Source organism: Myodes glareolus, chromosome 27 (assembly GCF_982192425.1).
Source record: "Myodes glareolus chromosome 27, mMyoGla1.1, whole genome shotgun sequence".
Taxonomy (NCBI): Eukaryota; Metazoa; Chordata; class Mammalia; order Rodentia; family Cricetidae; genus Myodes; species Myodes glareolus.
In genome coordinates this window covers 42,036,947-42,044,399 of record NC_142052.1, presented here as the reverse complement: position 1 = coordinate 42,044,399, position 7,453 = coordinate 42,036,947, and positions in this window count along the sequence as shown.

The following is a 7,453-nucleotide window of genomic DNA, read 5'->3' as shown; positions in this document are numbered from 1 at the left end:
GGGCAGGGAGGGGAAATTGCGTTGCATATTCCTGGTTTGGGAATCCTAATAAGACCATTTAAACTTTATAACCTAGTAACAGCCGTGTCCCCCTGCAGCACACGGGAGGACTTTTATTCCCCTTATAAGGAAAGATGTGAAGGTCTTTCTCTGTCCCACGTGGAAATTCTGAGCACCGCTATTGTCTGTTGTTTCCCCATGAGAGCTGAAACTCTGCTCCGCTGAATGAGAGCAAGAGAGTTCTCAGAAGGGCTCTTCCTTCTCTAGAATGGTCCATTTCATCCCCAGGCTGTATAGTCTTGTCCCTATTGTCTTTGACTTTTTTTTTCTTTCCTGTTCAACACCTGCTGCTGTCTAAGGGTTTCTATTCCCCCCAAAATTCGTGTTTGGAGACCTCATTTCATGTTGGTAGTCTTAGCACCCAAGGCCTCTCGGAGGCATTTAAGATCTTGAACGTGGAGCTCTCGAGACACGGATGAAGGGTGCCCTTACAAAGGGGTCCGAGTGCCTTGCCTGCAACTTCCTCTTTGTAAGCACATGGGAAAGGTATTCTCTGTGGATTGAGAGATGGATCCTCATCTCTTTCCCAGCCTACCTGGATTTTAATATTGCTCTTTCCAGCTTCTAGACCCATGAGAAGTAACTGTTGCTCCTAATCCCTGGGTGTTTTTGTTACAATCTCCTGGATGCACTAAAGGCCTGGATGCACTAAAGACACCATCTCTGTCGTATCTCAGGCTGTGCTGACAGAAGGGATTCCCGAGTATGCTTCAGGGCGAATGGGCAGGAACAGCGACGATCCACCAAAGAGCGAGGAAGCTACCAGGACAAAGTGTGGTGCACAGTCTCCGAGCAATAGATCGGGAAGAACAGGGCACAGCGTAGCCTAGAATTCCTCAACCCAAGCCTGAACTTCCTGTCTTCTGGTGAGCAGCTTCGTGCTCTGAAACCCCACATTACTGTCCCAGTTGTAAACACAGAAGAGCACATAAACAAAAGAAAACAGGAACCAGCACCACAACAGCGCAGAAACAGCGGCTTGTGACCCACTAGATCTGCATCCGAGGCCCCTGGAATTGCGGACAGATGAGGGGGGAAAAGCTGACAAATTGGTTGCATGCTTTCTAGATACAAGCGTCTTCACAGTAAAATGAAAACCTGAAGAAAGGGGTAAATTTGTGTGCGTGAGTGATGATTCATGTGAGGCCTGAAGAAGAAGGGGTAGTCCTGGGGACACAAAGGGACTGAAGAAAACGATCCCATAATGACAACACCAGGAGGAAACGTGACACGCGGTCAGCTTGTGTGGTATCCTCCTGATGTCTTCAGGATAAGGCTGCCCCTTGGCTGCCAGTGTAAGGAAGGCCCAGAAGTGGGCTAAGAATCTTACGACCTGCTTCAAGGGGCAATCAGAAAGTTCTTCTCAGAAACCAGGCCTTATTAGCACACACCTGCAATCCGAGCATGCGGGAGGCAGGGCACAAGATTCTTAAATGCAAGGCCAGCTAGACTCTGTAGTAAGAATGTGTGTCGGAAAATAATTTTTTTTTTTAAAAAAATGAAATTTATAAAAAGGAAGAAAACGGAGAATCCTTAGTTCCTGTGAGTGGTTTCAAGGGGAAGGGCCAAATAAGGAAGGAGAGGTGGTCTCCTGTTTCTGTGTTTCTCTCAAATGCGTGGTGGCCGATCTAGAAAGGGGACACTCAAAATGCACCCGTATTTAATGCTCAACAGTCACCAGATGCCATCTGGGACTTATCCGTCTGACCCTGAATGTCACCTTTGGATGACTGCGGTTCCCCCATTCTTTTCCAGGGCTGAGGGGCCATTCTGTTCAATCCAGCAGTTTGATGACTGAGCATATTTTATGTCTCTGGACTCTCATATGCGAGGGCCGAGCAGGAGATCCGGGCTTGTGGTTGGATTTCTCTGCCAAGCATAGCACTGTATGTTGCCCTGACCTTTCTCTGGAGTTCTCAAGGCCCTGATTGAGAGGTCCTATTAGTGGTGTGCTTTAGAAGAAAACAGTGTAAGGAGAAGAACAAAGACCGTCCTGTAATCATGCATGTAAACTGCATATTGCAAAACTCACTGTCAACCAAGACTCAAAAAAAAAAAAACAAAAAAACAAAACCGATATATCAAATTAACTGAGACAAAAACTCATTTGGAAGATTTGCTTTTCTAATCTTTTTAGTTATTTAAAAAGTTTTATTTCCTAACATTTAGCCACTCTGATTGCGCCCTTTGGCCTGACTTCTAAAAGAAATAAAATCTATATAATTCCATAGGAATGGTAGTGGTCACGGGTGGGTGGTCCTCTTATAGGCCTTACCTGACTCAGCTAATTATAGTGAGATCTTGAACAAGATAGTTAATTTCTGTTGATAAGGGTAGGAAAGCAGGTGGATCTTTGACCAAAATCCTCCCACGTTTTCAAACAAGTTTTATCTGAATTTTAGAAAAATGTAGAAATTCTCAAAGAGGTAAAACAGAAGAGTATTCGCATTTATGGAGGCAAGAGAATGCAGCTTCTTAATTAATATATGAGTGCATCACATTCCAGAGGGGACGTCTACTTTGAATACTATTGGGTAGATGAGATGATTATGCAAATTGCTTCACATATTTTGTGTTTATAGGAGTGTATGTGTATGGAATCTATGGGCTTTCTTGTGTGGGTGGATGTGTGGTCAAATTATGTGGATGAGCTTGTTTGTTCGAAAGTGTGGGCTGTATACAGGAAATTAGGAATTAGAAGTCCTTATGGTTTTGCTTTAACAGAGGTAAGTAAGGATTCAAGTGGTTTTCATTATTCATATGAAATCATTTAGACTGGCATTATTCTCATAACACACATCAAACGTGAACCCAGGACGGTTTTAAGAAATGAATTAGACAAAATTAGTAGGCGTATCTTTGCATGGAAAATACCTGACCCACCACGCAACAGTTTCACTTCTGTAAATCTGACTCCAAGGTCGTTGAGGGAACAACTCTTCTACACCTTCATGTCTTCAAAGCCAAGCTGAATAATTTAAGCCCGCGGAAGACGAGGAGTTACGTCACCATCTGCCGTGATGCGCTTAACCCTAAGCCAATGAGTGCGGTGAAGAGTGAGCTCAATGAACGCTCCAAAAGAGTACAGTCTGCACGCAGTGCAGAACTGAAAAAGGACACCCGCATCCACAGATGGGTTTGCCTACCACATTGAAATCAACATGGCAAAGATGGGAGGCATCGAGACGTGTTTATTTCCTTGGGGAACCTCATCTATTCCTACTGATGGGAACACATCCATTCCACAGACATTTCGTGAGCGCCTACTATGTGCCAGACCCTGGGATAGGTGCCAGGGACGAGCCACGGAGGAGCCCCTTCGCATCCGCACGGCAACCATATGGATGGCAGACGGGAGCGTCTCGTCTGGGAAGACCCCTGACTGCATCCCGGAGAAGGGTGGACTATGCCGAGGGACGTGACATTTGGGTTGTGTCCTGAAGGATGAGGAGGAAATGGATGACAGCAAGACACCTACTGGTGAGGTGCGCTTGGTCCCTGGTATGCGCTCAAAGAACCGGGGGAAGTTTGGTGAGGGCTGACCGGGAAGCTAAGGAGAGAGCACCCAGCTCCCGCCTCTCAGGAAAGAGGTCACAGTCTAATGTCCCACTCCACGCAGTTGGCAGACTTTTTTTCCCCTCTCTTTTTGGCCCATGTAGTGTTTTAAAAATATTTTGAATTAGTTGCCAAGATTTGAAAATTGGAAGATTTCTCATAAAATTCCAGATTTCTGGCTTCTCTTGGGAAGAAAAAAAAAATCTGAAGATCTGGCAAGATCGGGACCACATTCCCACATGGCAACAAATGACTCAAGCTAAGCTGCAGCTCCCAGGCCCTTCCCTCTTGGCAAGAAGCCATGTTTGCCAGTTCACCTTGTCCCCACCAGGCTGTGTAATGCCTGGCCACCTCTGTCCTGGCTGGTTTTGGAGAGAATGTTGGACAGATCACCAGGACTCTTCTTCTTAGGCAGCATATGAAGGAGAAGACTTTCTGGGGAGCTTGGGTATGAAGGGAAGTTGCAGCACTGTGAAAGGAGCCCTCGACATCTTCTTAAGGAATTTTGTCTTCACCCCGTGGGACTACAGGGAAACCACGAGTATTCTTAAAATGATATGATTGACTCTTTGTTCTGGAAGTCTAACATCAGAGTGGCAGGAGAACCGGAAGGAGAGATTCCAGAGCAAAGAAATAGGCAGGCGAGCTGTGACCGTAGCTGAGAAACCCAAATTGGAAAAAAAAAAAAAAGCCTACGTAAGATCCTGCCTTCATTTGCATCATTCTACCCTCTGTTTGTGATGAAACCCCATGACCAGAACCAACATGGGGAGAAAGGGTTTGTCTGGCTCACACTCCCAGCCCCCAGCCATTACTGGGGCAGTCAGGGCAGAAGCTGAAGCAGGGACCACAGAGAACACCGCCTTCTCTCCATGACTTGCTTGGTTTATTCTCTGTACACAACACAGGACCCTTGCCCAGGGGTGGCACCTGCTCACAATGGACTGGGCCCTTTTGTATTAATCATTAATACAGGTAGGAATGTCCCATAGAGCTGTCTAGTGGAGGCATTTTCTCAACCGAAGGCGTGTCTTCCCACGTGATTCTAGCCGACATCAGGTTGACGAAAACGAACGAGCACACACCCTAGAGAAAGATGATCTGACTTTCAATTATTTGATTCCGTGTGATCTTACATATAGTCTAACGTTAACTTGAATGTTCAAATTTGAATACACTGCAAGGAAGGAAGGAGAGAGAGAAAGGAGGAGGCACGGAAGGACGTGAAAGTCTTCCCCAGAGTAGCACAGAACGGAAATGTCACCCTCCAGAGCTGTGTCCTGGCTTGGCATTCGGCAGCAGACATTCAGATTGGCTCCACTTGTCCGTCCCCTGCAACACTGCAGGTTCGTTTCTATCACTTCAACATCCACAATAGACTACGAGCTAGCTCTCTCTAGCTAGGTCTGCAGATTCCACCAGATTGACAGGACCAGAAACAACAACAACAACAACAACAACAACAACAACAAACAGCTGAGAAATGAGAGCGCCCTCTTCCTTCTTGTGGTGGAGCTGCAGGTCCCCTCACTAGGAGAACCTATTTCCTGAAATCAGCTACTTTCTTAAAAGCCAGGAAGGAAGTCACCTCAGAAGCTCTTCAGGGTGCAAAGTAATTCTTTTTACGTACGGGTAAAAGCCCAGAGTCACTCATACCCTGGGGATGTGGATTTGCTTTCTTGGTATTCTGGCTGTCCGACTTTGCGTGGTGTTTTCTTAGCCACGTGCCGGACAGGGAAAATGATGAACAAAATTCAGAAAGAAGAACTAAGATTCTGATTAAAATGGGCCTTTCTGTTTAGGGGAGAAGAAAGGGAAATTTTAGAGACAGGTCCAACTGTGTGCCAAGAAAGAAAAACAGCTTACCGAAGAAGGCCTTTCTTGTCAAAAATAAAAATTCTTCAAATCCTAACGTGTACACCCGTGGGGTTCATTGTCAAATAGAGCAGCTTGTAAATCTCCCGTACCGCCAAACGGTTCTGTCTTCTCAGAGTCTGTAATGGGTTTCCAGAGTCTCCTGGCAAGGACTAATACACAGGCACACAGAGAGTGAAGTAAACGCTACACACAGGAGTGTGACTCTGCCAGAACCAGTGAGGCCTCGGTACACACGGCCGCACTGACTGGAGAGGAAAAAACATCTTCGAAATTGCCCTGAATCTCGTCGCTCTTGAGTTGCTTAAAGTAGGAAGGAAAGTTAAGATTTGAGGCCTCTATTGGAAAGACTGTTCTTGACTGACTGACATGACCAGAAGCAGAATGTATGGGAAGTGAGCAATCTGACCCCTTTCTAAACTCTGTGTCATTACTTTACGTATTAAAATACAATTGAAAAGGCACTACATTTCCCCTTTTTGTCTAAAATAAAAAGAAGGCTATAACTAATATAAGAAAACTATATACAATAAGTACAATGACTATATACAATATATATAGGCAATAAATACATCAACAAGGTCTAGCCAATTTTCATTTAATAAATTCAGACAAAGTACTTCCTATCTATCCTATCTTGGTGAGTCTGAAGCCTTATACTTAATTTACTTTCTATCATAACTTGCTTTCTGCTTCTGGGAAACTATAACTATCTAATCTTCAACTCCCTCAGAGACCCAATAAATAATATGAACTGAGTAAGCAGGAAATATGAGCAAGCGACTTCCAAAAAATGTGAGCAGTTACAGATCCTTGCACCCAGAAATCTCAGAATGAGACTGTGTCTGAGAGCTGTCTCCTCCCATTTTATAACCCTCTCTTGGGCTGGGATTAAAGGCATGCACCATCCAGTTTCTATGGCAACTCGTGTAGTTACTGGAATTAAAGGTGTGTATTACCACTGCCTGATCTGTAAGACTGACCAGGGGAGCTGTTTTACTTTCTGGTATTCAGGCAAGTTTTATTTATTGTATTATTTATTATAAATTTTTTGTATTATTGAAGTACAATTGAAATGCCACTCCATGGATGCAAAACAGTAATAGGAGTTTTCCCAGGTCGAAAACTACAGCACAGCACCATGATATTTTCACACAATCTCCAATGGATAACTGCTCACACAGGAAACATTTCACTGGGTATACATGCCAACCACACTTAAGGGCAGACCCCACATGAAGAGGTAGTAGCCAACACCTAGAGCCACAAAATTAGAAAGCATAATTAATCAGCAAAAGACCTTTGGGGTTAAAAAAAATGTTTAAACAAAACATTACGAGACAAAAAAAAATCCTCCAAAAATGCCACTGAGTTAAAAAAAAAAAAAAAACACTAAACTGGAAGCCGTAATATACGCACAGAAGATGTCCGTAGCCCCTGAGCTTGATGCTTCAGTCTCTGAGTTCGTAAGAACTCAGCTGATTTAGAGAGCCTTGTTTCCTGGCTCTTACATTCTTCCTGCCTCCTCTTATCCAGGGTTCCTTGAGATCTGAGAGGGATTTGGTGGAGATAACCCATTTACAGCTGGGTGTTTTAAGGTCTCTGTCTGTCTGTCGGTCTGCCTGTCTGTCTCTCTCTCTCTGTCTGTTTATCTCTCTCTCTCTCTCTCTCTCTCTCTCTCTCTCTCTCTCTCTCTCTGTGTGTGTGTGTGTGTGTGTGATGTCTGAATGTCTGGCTGTATTCTCTGTATGTGTTCCCATCTGCTGCAGGGGAAGCTTCTCTGGTGGCGGCTGAATAAAGCCCTGGTCTCTGTATAGCAGAAGGTCATTAGTAGTCATTTTTTGCTACTTTTTTTTATTTTTTGTTTTTTCTAGACCAGTAATATTTAGTTTTACCTTAGGTCTCTGGGCTACAGGTCTCTGGTTCTTGATCACCCAAGCAGTATCAAGTATGGTTCCTTTCG